Source organism: Calypte anna, chromosome Z, assembly GCF_003957555.1.
Source record: "Calypte anna isolate BGI_N300 chromosome Z, bCalAnn1_v1.p, whole genome shotgun sequence".
Taxonomy (NCBI): domain Eukaryota; kingdom Metazoa; phylum Chordata; class Aves; order Apodiformes; family Trochilidae; genus Calypte; species Calypte anna.
The window spans coordinates 25334459-25347547 of NC_044274.1; positions in this window are offsets into that span (position 1 = coordinate 25334459).

Below are 13089 nucleotides of genomic sequence, written 5' to 3' on the forward strand. Positions count from 1 at the left end.
AGAAGAGGCAAGCTGGAGCAGAAGCACATTTGCTAGAAGAAGGTCCTTTTACATGAGTGATCCTAAATGAGCTACAGATCAGCTGATGTGAAAGTAGCCTGAAAAACTGAAAGTAGCCTGCTTCTCATTTGGATGTGTATGTTGTACTGGTTTTCTGGTACGCTGGATAGTATATTTACTGGTATGAATAAACTCTGGTTTTATGCTTTTTGTAACATGGAGATAGAAGTAACAGAATGAAAATAGGCTGGAATTGGTAAAATAATTTATCACTGTAAAATAGATTTCCTGCTCCATTCCTCACTTTGTCTTGTGTAAAATGGTATCTTCTCCTTTACTCATGCAATTGTAATAAAAATCAAACCATAACCCAAAGATACAATTACGTCAATGTTTTAAAAATCGTGGCAATTACTGTATCCTATTTTTTTCTCCTTAGGATGAGGGAGGGAGGAAGGGTCTCTGTTGTTCTCAGTGGGGGGTGGCAGGTTGTGAATTAAATCATGCAGTGTGAGTTGAGTTCTGTAAAAACTGGGACTCTTATTTATAAGTGAGAATGGTTGGGAACTGATTTTTTGCCCTTGCAAGTGTATCTACTAAATAATCTGGAGTCTTTTTTGATCTAGGAAAGGCTGTAGTGCATGCCTCTGCAGGAGAATTTGCTTGCTCAGTTGGATACTCAGTCTGCTACATACTTAAAGGGCCAATAAATTATAAGAAAATTTCACCACAATGTGTTTTGGGCAATGAAATTCCTCTTTTGTTACTATCCTAGAGTGGACTTTCGCCTCTGATTTTCTGTAACATATCTCTTGCTCTTGCAAAAGAACATCTGAAAAGTCTTATTTGTTTTTGTTATTACAGTTTTTAAAAGCTGCATTATTTTGCTATGGTGCCAGAGAACACACATTTGATTTTTTTTTTGTTTCCCTACATGCTTCCTTAGACTGGTGTCTTCAGTTACATCACTTGACTTGGAATATCTCACTTTTCTCATCCATCAGAGAACAACAAGCATCAGATCTGCTCATGCTTAAATTTGTTCCAAGGGGAAAATAAGGTAAAGTAAGACATGATTTCTGTTATTTACATGCTGTCCTCCTGTAATCAAAATTGGATACTGTGTGGTTCAAGTGTGTAACCACATTATCTCTGTAAAACCACAATAATCTCTGTAAAAAGAGATTATTTAAAGAGAAAGACAAGCAGCCAAGAGGTCCATTCTTGCTGCTTGCTGGTCCAGATATGTCAGGACCCCACATTCTTCTTTCAAACTTGCACAAGAGACCCATTGCCACCTCAGATTAAATTTTCCTAGTTTTCCAAAGAATCTGCAAGTGGCCAGAGTTATAGTAGGTAAGTGGTGTTATGCTGGGAGTTCTGAGAGCTATGTTTAAATGCCACCTTTTGCATGCATAAATCCTCCCTAACCTATAAATAAAGAGGCACAGGGGAGTCTCCTGAAGAACTGCTATTGTCTGGGTTGTTATTTGGCTAGAACACTTTTTTTCCATCAGGTTTAAAGAACACTTGTTGGAGGAAAGAAGTTTGATGCAGAAACTGGGAGTGGATTCTGAGACCTGTCTTTATGATCCAAAAAACCCTTTTTGAACTGGGTACTGAGAAGGGCACGGTGATGAGAGTAGGGAGAATGCATCTTCTGTTTCACTGTTCTTGTGTTCATTGCTACACACACACACACACACACACACACACACACACACACACAGTGGAATGCTTCAAAGAAAGACATGGCCCAACCATCAGTGTCTCTGTTCACTTCCAAACTAAGATCTGAAATTTTTAGCTAATAGTTCTTACCCCTTCTTTGTACAGTTTGTTGGGTTGAAATATACTGATCTATTTGCTGATGTTTTTCCCAGAGAGATTCAATTAGTACTACAGAAAAAAACCTCATGTTTTCTTGGTCAAATCAGTAACTCCCCTTAATTTCTTGGAGTGGGCAAGATGGAAGGCTGTGCTTCTCTCAGCCCATAATTTTATGCTGATGTCTCTTTCACACTGAGCAAATTGTGAGCATTTACATTTGCAAAAAATACTGATTTATGTTGTTCAACCCTGGCCCCAGGCTGTAGAAACAGAGATAGAATGCAAAAGTGACAAAGCAGAGAGGCTTCAATTTAAAAGGCATCAGTTGAAGAAGACTGTAAGCCCAGGTACCCCAGAAGCAGCACAATCTCTAGGACATACAGATTCTTGGCTCCTCTTTGACATTATTTTTCTTCTTCAGTTATTGCTCTGCACCTATTATTCCTTTCAGAAAAACAAATCAAACCAAAACATAAACCAACATATATTCTCACTATTCTCAGTGTTCAGTATTTGACTGTTAACACAAATGGAAGGACTAAAATATTATATTCTATAATTGATTCTATGAAAAAGAGTTCCCTTGTCTGACCATCTTGAAATCAATACCAACTGCAAGCAATCACAGAACAGTGTGAAGTGTTTAGGAATGGTTCTAAGGCTGTTTAAGCACCTTTTACATTGTTTCTCACTGACAACAAATCTAATCCATGAAAAAGCCTCTTAAGCATATTATTTTCTTCCCAGAATGTGTAGGATCAATGGAACACATAAATGAGATGTGGACCTTTTTAAAGCAATCAGAACATCTGAAATCCTAAAAAGCCACAGTTTATATTTAAGATATGTAAATTCTTGCCTTTGAAAGGAAAAGATCATGGCATTCTTAGTCATGGCTTCTGTATTCAGGGTTTTCCTAAGGCATTTTGGCTGTTCCTGACCAGACCTCTGCATCTGCTATATCTTTCCTGATTTTGGCATGTTGTAGTGAAGATACATCTTACATAAAATTTTCATGCTAATTTGGATTAAAAAGTCATCTCCACCTAAACTTTGCTATGTGTTAGCCACTGCAAACTCACTCTCCCCTTTGTCCTTTCCTTCCCCAGTATAATGAGAGACAGAGTTCATGATCAAGTCTACAGCGCTAAGGTCAGGTCTGCATACTAAGGTCATTTTTTAAAAAAATAAATCTGTCTTTTAGTTAGGCATGGACAATGTAAGTTGGGATCTACTGAAAAGATAGTTCCAAGGATAAATGAGACTATATGCTGAAGTCTGGCATTAATATGACTTACTTTTCATTGAACAGACATAGTGGATGACACTCAGCTACTGTCCAGGAATTAAAAAGTACCTTATGGGCTTTCCCTACCCTATCCAGAGCATTGCTGCATTGCTTTTTATACCACTATATAATAATGTAAAAAATGCATGTCTGTCACTTCATAATGCAAGTTGAAACTGTGGTTGTATGCCTCATTCTCTGTTGGAAAAGCACTGATAACTCACAAAGGTTTCTAACAATAGCAGGTTCCTGCGAGAAAGAAAGTGGTAAATTGCAAATCTGAGATTACATGTTCTGGCTGGGCACAATGGTGGAAGTAGTTAAAACCTAGATCTCTTCACTCTCATCCAGATAGATCATTTCTACACTTTCTCAAGGTGCTCTGTTTCTAATTGTAGGTGGTGTGTGAGTCCTACACATGGGTAACAAAATTTATCATTCTTTGCAGAGCTGTGACAAAAGGTGGAGTTTTCACATTACTTTTTATCATAGTTGCCTAAAGATTCATAGTTTAAATCATTCCTCATACTTTATAGCTTGGTCTCCGTAAGCTAAAAACCACAAAGAAACATGTATTATTGTGAATGTACTGCTGGGATTCTTGATGAAATGGAGTGCTGGGATGTTTCCCCATTTGTATTCATCCAAAGGTCTGTGATACTTTTCTGACCCACTATTATTGAGAATGTAATCTTGGTGAAAATGTTGGTGAAACCAGACTCATTATTAATGAGAGGAAGCTGATCCATGCATCTCATGGAGCTGAATTTTAGTTTGCATTTACAGAATGATGACACTTGGAACAAATCAGGGTCTGGTACACAGGTAACTAAAGGCAATAGAAACTTTTAAATATAAGTCCTTGGGTGAAGCTTTTATTTTATTCTCCTTGCGACTGATGTTTTGGAAATACAAGGTCAGCATTCCAACTAGAAATAAAGGGGAATTATTATGTACAATTGAAAGAAAATAATCTGGAATGAGTAAAGGTAGTTTCTGGCCTAAAATCCAGTTTTCACTGCTGGTCTGTATCTACCAATGTAATCTGAGACACTCCTATGAGATGATCAGATAAAGATTTATATCCAATTGGGATTTGCTTAATCTGACTAAAGAAAATCAAGTTTATAAGAGCTTCTGTAGGGGATCTTGTTCCTATTTGCATTCTGTCCTGAACAGCTGTGACAAAAATCCACAGTTTATCAAAGAGATGAGGAACCCACGTGACAAGAATTTTGTTAGTATGAAGTTACCCCAGAAGGGGAGACGCAAGACTGACTATGTAGTGAGGAGAGATGCAGTTAGCAAAGTATTTTGTGTTGGCGGTGGCATGAAAGCACTTTCCTATCAATAGTAGTTTTTTCTACAAAATGATAAAAAATTGGGAGCGGTGTTCTTGCACTGACAGTATGCTTCCCTTCTGGAAGGCATAGTTGTACCTTAGCAGTTGATTCCTGGTAAAACAGCCAGGTGATATGGACAGGGAACATGCAGACTTGGATCTGTGGGGGACAGGACAGGGGCAGCTGAGAACAGAGGGATCAGCCACAGACTGTCAGAAAGGCTCTACCCCTGGGGGAGTTTCCTCATGCTCTGCCCCTGTACCATCCCAGGATCCACTGGAGGCCAGGACAGGGGAAGTTGGTCCTCATTAAGTTGGTAAAGACTGGGTTCTCTCCATCCCCTTCTCCTGCAACACAACAGTGTCCTGGCCCATCGTGGCTTCAAGACTGTTAGCAGTTCTGGGAAGAGCATGCAGCCCTCTTCAGCCCTCCAGAATCCTGGAGTCTGCACTGTCTGGATGTCCAATTAAAGATCAAGTGGGCAGGGAGTGGCCAGTCTGGTCTGGAGAAGATGAAATAAATTAATGGGCAAAGTTTCCATTATTGCATCAAAACATGTATATTTTTTTTTATTTATCAAAACTGAAACCAAATTACTTGGCATTTAGATTCGAGCTTTTCCAAAAGGAGAGGAATGGGAAGTTAAGAGGAAGGAAGAAAAGGGAAAGAACAGCTGGACAGACAAAATTCAAAAACTGAATTAACCACAAACAGGCTAAACATAGTTTCTGTTTTCTTTGTTGCTGTTGTTGAAATAACCAAAATGCTAGGATTCAGCAACAACAAAACTCAATATGAAGAACAAAACTGAAATACAACAAGCATTACGTTAACACTAAGCTAAGATTAAATAATTGCAGTAGTCTCCCATAGTTGCTCTGGGCTCAGTTGACACATTGCTTCTTTACAAACAGGAGAACTTCATTTTGCACATGAACCAGCCTCTTTCTTCAGCTGTAGTCCATGGCTGTACCTTGAAGAAACTGAAGGAAGTTTCCCCACGAGTATCAGGCAACTACACAGCAATTCCACAGCTTCTGTGAAGCAAGGATACTGTCACAAGGTCCATTTTCAGGAAGTCTCTGGTTTTTGCAGAATGTTGAGGAAATGAAGGTAACTCGAGCCAATTCTAAGGACTCCACGAACCCATTTGCAGCATGTTTGGTGGTGTGGGGAAGGACCCTGTCCTGCAGCTGAAATAGTGATTGATGCTGTGTTGGTTGTTTTGTGTGTTCCTCCTCTCTGATAACACCTTCAGTGCTACATGGTTCTGGAAAGAACAACAATAAAACAAAGGAAAAAAACAAACACACACACACATACACACAGAAAAAATCAGTAGAAACAAGGCAAAAAGCAGCTGACCCAAATTTGCATGAGGTGTGATTCCACTCCCATTTGCAGAGAGCTGAATCAGAGGAGGAATCGAAGCTAATCCAGTGATATGAGAAAGGACAAGCACAACTCAACATATACAAAAGGAGACAGAGTTCAGGTTTCAAGGTCAACAGTTTTGTGTTGATCCTCTCATCTTCTGAGTGCTTTCTTCTGCATTTGGAATTTGACCTGGAATAACTGGCATGTACAGACAGAGACTCACAGAACATGGTTAGCCATTTGATTGCACAGGGAAGCGCTCTTTAAACCAAAGAACAAACAACCAAGCAAACAAAATCCAACCAAGTAAAACAACTTTCATCATTGTAATCCTTTTCCTCAGTCTTGTAAAATTAAACTTAGGAAAAATAAAAGCGCGCAAAGTCCCTCTTGAGAGGAATTTTTCCCTCCATAGTTGTCCAACTCCTCTGAATCAGAAACATAAAAAAAGCAAACTGAAACAAAAAAGTAAACTAGAAATAGATCAAAGACACCGGTTCAGTTTTGCCATATGAGACATTACAGTAGTTTTCATCGAGCCTTACTTGCAAAAAGGAAGGATGAACAAGACAAAGTTGTAAGGATGGTTGTATCTCCAGCTGCACATTAAAGGGCTGCTTCAGAGGGCTTATTATTCTTTACTGAAATGCAATCACACATCCAGGAAAAACAGCTCAAGTGACCTTGTTCAGGCCACAGGTACAGTCCTGTAAATGAGAAGTGAGTTTCTGAGCTGACAAACTTGAACTGAATCCAGCAGTAGAATTGCAAGTTACAGCCCGGTAGATCCTGTGAGTGTATATGGGCTCAAACCACTGAAAACAGCAGAAAGCCAGCAGGAGAGTGTGAGAGAAAAAGAGAACAGTTAAACCAGGTAAATGGTAATGAGGGCTGCCTGAATACATCTCTCCTACTCAGCAGTGTGCTCACTGCAATCCAGGGATTCTCTCAGTGTGATGAAACTTGTGACATATTTTCCTGCTGCCCCAGCTGCCCTTACACAAGACTTGCTGCTTGCCTAACTGAGGGCACGCCTGCTGCTCCACAGTGGCAGATTATTACAGTGACCAAGATGCAGAACATCCACAGCCCTGTCATTTCCTTTGCTCTTTCACACCACACTTTCCTCCACCTCTGCTACAGCAGCATGTGATGTGTGTCACCTGTCACACTGCTGTGACAAGCAGCAAACCCGGGTGCCTTTTAATTCCCTGTCTTGACATTTCAGCTTCTCACCACCCCTCTGACACTGGTCTTGGTTCATTGACACCCTCCCAACTCAAGCAAGCATAATAAACACAGACTGTGCCAACCATGCCAAATTATTCCTTTCTTACTGCACAAAAAGGGAGAGGATTTGGGCTATGGTGCTGAAATCTCTGTTAATGCACAAAGAACCCTTCGCTGAATATGGACAGATGACAGGGCATTGTGTGAAATTAACAATGAGACTTTCCATCAAAAGTTCTTCCTTTCTCTTATGGCTAGATTAACTCTTCAAGTGCTATCAGGGAAAAAGGAAGAAGGAGGAGGAAAAGAGGTGGGGCAGAAACACTGTGGGAAAATTAAAGTCTCTTATATTAACACTAAGAAAGACAACCTCTTTGTCTTCTTTTTTGGGAACACATCCTTCAATAGATCCAAAATACAGAATGTGCCTTGGACCAGACTTCTGGGGAGGCTCAACATGGGATAAAGTTCTCCCTTCCTTCCTTGCACAAACACAAGAATGTCAGCCTTAGTTCTGTGCTTCTGGTTTCTTATTTTCGGAAGCAAAGCTTAAATAAAATGTTAACTACATTCATCATGGTCTGATTTTCCAAGCCGGTTCTGATTTAGTGCAAACTATTTAATTCTGAAAGTGAACTAACTGTAAATTTAGGTGTACATAAACATGTGTTTAATCCCATGTGAAAACAAGATAAGCCTTTTACAGAAACCTTGTTGTTTATGCAGTTGACTGCTGCTTATATATTCTATCACAGCGTGCTGTCCTGGCTTCTTCAGAATAGCTTATGTATGTATCTTGGTGTACTTGTACTAATGTATAAATCCAGAATTTATTGCCGTGGCTGTGTTCTTAGACCAACATATATTGAGGTGATTTTTTAAAATTCAAGAGGCTTAGCAAGGATGTAAAAGGAATACTTCAGCATACAGAGCCTGAACACTCAGTTAAACAGTAGAGATCCTAACTAGAATTAATAGTATTTGCCTGGCTCTCTTTGTTCCATGTTTTGTAGGAACTGCAAGTCAGGAGGAATTCCACACCATATGGGTCTGAGCTTGGTAATTACAATGAGCTCTGCAACAGAAAAGGTAAACAAACAACACACCTTCCACAAAATAATGTAACAGTATAGTGCCATTCTGACCTGATATCAGTATTCAGATCAAAGATTCAAACTTAATCACTGCAGTCTACCATTGTGGCACAGACAGGGAACATTAAGTGAAATTCTGAGACAGAACAACGACTTGCAAAAAGAAATACTGCAGTACTGATCCTAGGCATATTTGTAAAGCATTTTCCTTTGAAAAAATTAAATTTGAGTAGCATGAACAAAATATTCTCAATTATTTCACCTGTCCTGATTGAAGCCAGGATAGAACCAATTTTCTTTTTACTGATTTTACTTCTCAGTTAAGTCCCTTCTAAGAAACTGCACAGTCAGTTTCTGCTTCTAGGGCTGATAACGTTGCTGATTATACTTACTTCTGGGGAATGGCATGCAGACATATTATATCCTTATACTTACTCTGATAGAAAACAAGATCACTACTTGGTTCTGCTGAACTTCCTGTGCCCCTGAAACAAAGGGCAGAAAAGAGGTCACACTTGTGACCCTCCAGGGAGAAGTGGATGGGACAGGTGACCCAAAACTGACTAAATAAAGCATTCTGTACCATATGCATCATAATCAATGTCAAGTATAAAGGGATCAAGATAGTCAAGCTCTCTATGCCTATTGCCTGTGTCAGGGCTAATTTCATCTGGTCTTCTCCATAATCATACTGTAGAGACCACAAGGCACTTTGCAGCAGGTTCTATTTCTCATTTGTTTGAGAAAACTAACCATATCCTGGGCTGCTTCAAAAGAAGGGAGGCCACCAGGTCGAGGGAGATAATTCTTCCCCTCTACTCTTGTGAGACCCCACCTGGAGTATTGTGTCCAGAAGACCCCAACACAAGGAGGACATCTTTAAGGTCCCCTCCAAGCTGAGCGCCGTCAGTCCCGCAGTCAGGTTTGTGCGTGCTCCGGGCGCCGCCTGGCCGGCCCCGTCCGCAATTACAGGTTGGGTTTTCCTTGGGAAAATCATGCTTCTTCCTTCGCTGCTCAGCTGATTCCGACAGATTCCGATCAAAATGGAATTATTTGGTTAGTGGGTTTGTTTTTGTTTTTTCCCCCTAAGTTTAAGATAGAGTTGTCTTGATATTTTTTCCGTAAGGCTATCTAGTTAAATCGGTAAATCCTTGGTGGAGGTGAACAGTAACCACCTCATCTCCTGATGCTGAGCACTGCTGCTCATAAAGCGAGCACTGCCTCTACTGCTGCAGCTGCCGCAGCCCCTCCTGTGCCAGCGCTGCTCTGGCTCAACACAGAGCACTGCTGCTACTGCTGCAGCTCTGCTCCCACCCCCACTGCATCCCTACACCTCTACAAATTTACCCTGTGACCACAAGGCAAAAAGAAGCCAGCATGCTCCCCTTGCCACAAAACAAAATCCCTAAAAGAATTAATGGAAGAGGACCAAGGTCTAGAGAAGACATAGAGAGGTAACAGCTGGTCTAGCCTTAAACTGTGACTCCAGTAGAAGATATAAGGATATTCTGGAAATTTGTCAATACCATAGTCCTGCCCTTTTCTCACTTTTTGGGATGTAATCCAAAATTCAGATGGGCATGGGGGGAGGTAAGTAGAAGATAAAAGCTGCTTCGTTCTCCATTCACATTTATTCATAATAGTTCTTAAGACTGAGAATAGTTTTTCAGACATTCTATATGTCCAGTTATAGAATCAGAATGGTTAGGATTGGAAGAGAAGATGCTCGTGAAGATCCACATCCCCTGCATGGTCAGGACACCTCCCACTAGACTGGGGTTCACAAGGCCTCATCCATTCTGGCCTTGAACACCTCCAGCAAGGGGACATCAACAACCTCCTTAGGCAACCTGTTCCAGTATCTTATTACCCCCATGGTGAAGAATTTCTTCCCAACATCTAATCTAAATCACTTTTCCAGTTTAAAGCCATTTCCCTTCATCCTCTTGCTATGTGCCTTTGTAAGAAGTTCCTCCCAGCTTTCCTGTTGGCCCCTTTCACGTACTGAAAGGCTGCTATAAGGTCTTCCCAGAGCTTTCTTCAGGCTGCATAGCCCAAACTCCCTCAGCCTATATTCATGGCAGAGGTGCTCCAGTCATCTGATCATCTCTGTGGCTCTTCTCTGGACTCTGTAGCAGATCTGTATCTTTCCTGTGCTGGGGGCTCCAAGCTGGATGCAGTACCCAGGTGGGGTCTCCCAAGAGCAGAGCAGAGGGGCAGAATCACCTCCCTTGCCCTGCTGGCCACACTTCTTTTGGTGCAGCCCAGGATGTGGTTGGTCTTCTGGGCTGTGAGCACACACTGGCAGCTCAGGTCAAGCTTCTCACTTATTACCACCCAAAAGTCTTTTTCCTCAGGGCTGCTCTCTGTCCATTCTCCCTTCAGCCTGTGTTTGTGCCTGGGGTTGTGCCAACCCAAGTGCAGGACCTTGCACTTGGCCATGTTGAACTTCATGAGGCTGGCATGGGCCCAACTCTCCAGCCTGTCCAGGACCCCTCTGGACGGTCTCCCTTCCCTCTAAGGTGTCAACCACACCACACATCTTGGTACTGTCATGAAACTTGCTGAGGATACACTCTATACTACTGTCCATGTCTCCAACACAGATGTGAAACATCACTGGTCCCAGTACTGATCCCTGAGGAACACCACTCATCACTTGCCTCCACTTGGACACTGAGCCATTGATCACAACTCTGCGGGTGTAGTCATCCAACCAGTTACTTACCCACTGAGTTGTTAATCTCTCAGATCCATGTTTTGTCAGTTTGGAGACATGGTTGTTAATCTGTCAGATACGTGTCTTGTTGTGTGAGACATTGTAAAGTGCCTTGCACAAAGCCAGGTAGATGATGTCAGCATCTCTGCCGCTACCGACCATCTCCATAGCCTTGTTGTAGAAGGTCACCAAACTGATGAGCCACAATTTGCCCTTAGTGAAGCCATGCTGGCTGTCACTGATCACCTCCTTATTTTCCACGTGCTCCAGCAGATTTTCCAGAGGCACCTCTTCCGTGATCTTGCCATGCACAGAGATGGGACTTATGGGCCTCTACCTTTTTCCCAAACAGCAGGAACCTCACCAGTCTGCCATATATGTCTCAAATATGATGGACAGAGGCTTAATCTGCTCAAAGGTGTAGGTGTCAGGGACCACTCCTGCCTTCCCTTGTCACATGCTCCCAATCCTCTCTTGGTGTGCTGGGGGGGGTCAGTTGTGACAACCCTCCTTGCTGAAAGCCCACCAGCAGAACAGTAATGAGTTGTTTTGTTTTGTTTTTTAAATTGGCTTCCTTAAAGAGTTTAGTCCTTGATCAGATCAATACCAGCATGATGTTCAGGAGCAGTCAGCTCAGAAAAAATGAAGGGAGTACAGGGGTAATACCAGCTCTAGGTCTGATTGTCCAATTCTATCAAGGAAAAATCTCCTGCATTAAAAATTGCAATTGCAGAATGGACCTTTTGGCAACAGGACTCTTGGGCATGCAATTAAAGAACAGAAGAAAGGTTTGTGTATCATGGATATACACCTGAATACCCGAGGAAGGAAAAAATGCTGACTTTGTGTTTTCTTTAAATGCTGGGTTTATCTAAGTGAACAAGGGCATGAAATATTAACTCCTACCACAGAGGTAGATATAATTTAGTCTTCAGCCATTGTAAAGCAGTTCTCATTGGAATATAATAATTTATATAAATGTGAAAAATTATATATTACTATAATATAGGATATAATTATATATTAATATTATATAGTTCTAATATAAAAGTTTGGATCTTATGTATACTACTTCTTCCCTTAAATATTAGAATGTTTATTTGCTGAATATTTACAGTCATAGAACCACTGTTTGAAATGTCAAATTAATTTTAGCACTGTTCATCAGAATATCACGAGCATATGTGTCAAGATACCTAAGCTTTGAACCTGCCACATTATTTCATGGAGTTCTTCCTCATCTTGACTTTACAAGCTATATCATGGGTTATAGGGAGACACAGTCAGGGTAGGGTCATGATGGCTGGAAAAAGGTAAGCATCACACTCACTTTCAAGAAGGCAAGGACATGATCTGGGGAATTTACAGGCCAGTCAGTCTCACTTAAGTCTCCAGGGAGCTTATAGAGGAAGACTTCTTTGGAAGCCACTCTATGATGAAATGATTGGCTGACAAGACAGGGAGAGCAGTGGATGCTGTACACTTTAGTGAGGCCTTTGGCATTGTCTCCTGTTGCCTGATGGGTAAGGCAGGGATTGACAAGTAGTCTGTAAGGTGGATGGCAAACTGGCTGGACCACTGATGCCAAATTCCAACTGGCAGCTGGGAATGAATGGCATACCCTGACAGATTGAAAGGTCCACATTTTTTTATGTCTTTGTTAAAAACTGTGGTGATGGGCACAGTGCCCTTGCAGCCAATTTGCAGGAAGTACCAAACCTTGGGGGGGAGGAGCAGTAGGTATGGAGGGCAAGGCTGCTGTTCAAGAGGAACATCAACAGGCTGGAGGAATGGGCCAAGCGTGAACAAAGGAAGATATGAAGATATGCACATACAATGGTGTCTGGCTCTGAGCTGTGTTTGTTGTTCAGAATAAATGGTATCTTCCTTGGGATGTTGCTGCAATGCCTGGCTAATGAAAGGGAGGTTCCTTCAATCCAGACAACCGGGAAGGATTTATACCTTACTATTTGAGGCTCAGAGGACACTCCATTTATCTTACCTTAAGTCCTGTAAGAATGCTAATGGCCTTTTGGAAAGCTGACTCTTCTATTTTAGATCTCAAAATTGCACTTCAAAATATTTTTTTCTTTTTTTACAGTGAAAGTTTTCTCAAACTATACAGATAGGGCTTTGCCTTTTCCAAGTCCAGGGTAGTTTTTGTTTTCCTACCAAAAACATTCCTTAGTGAAATTGATGCCCTTTTGC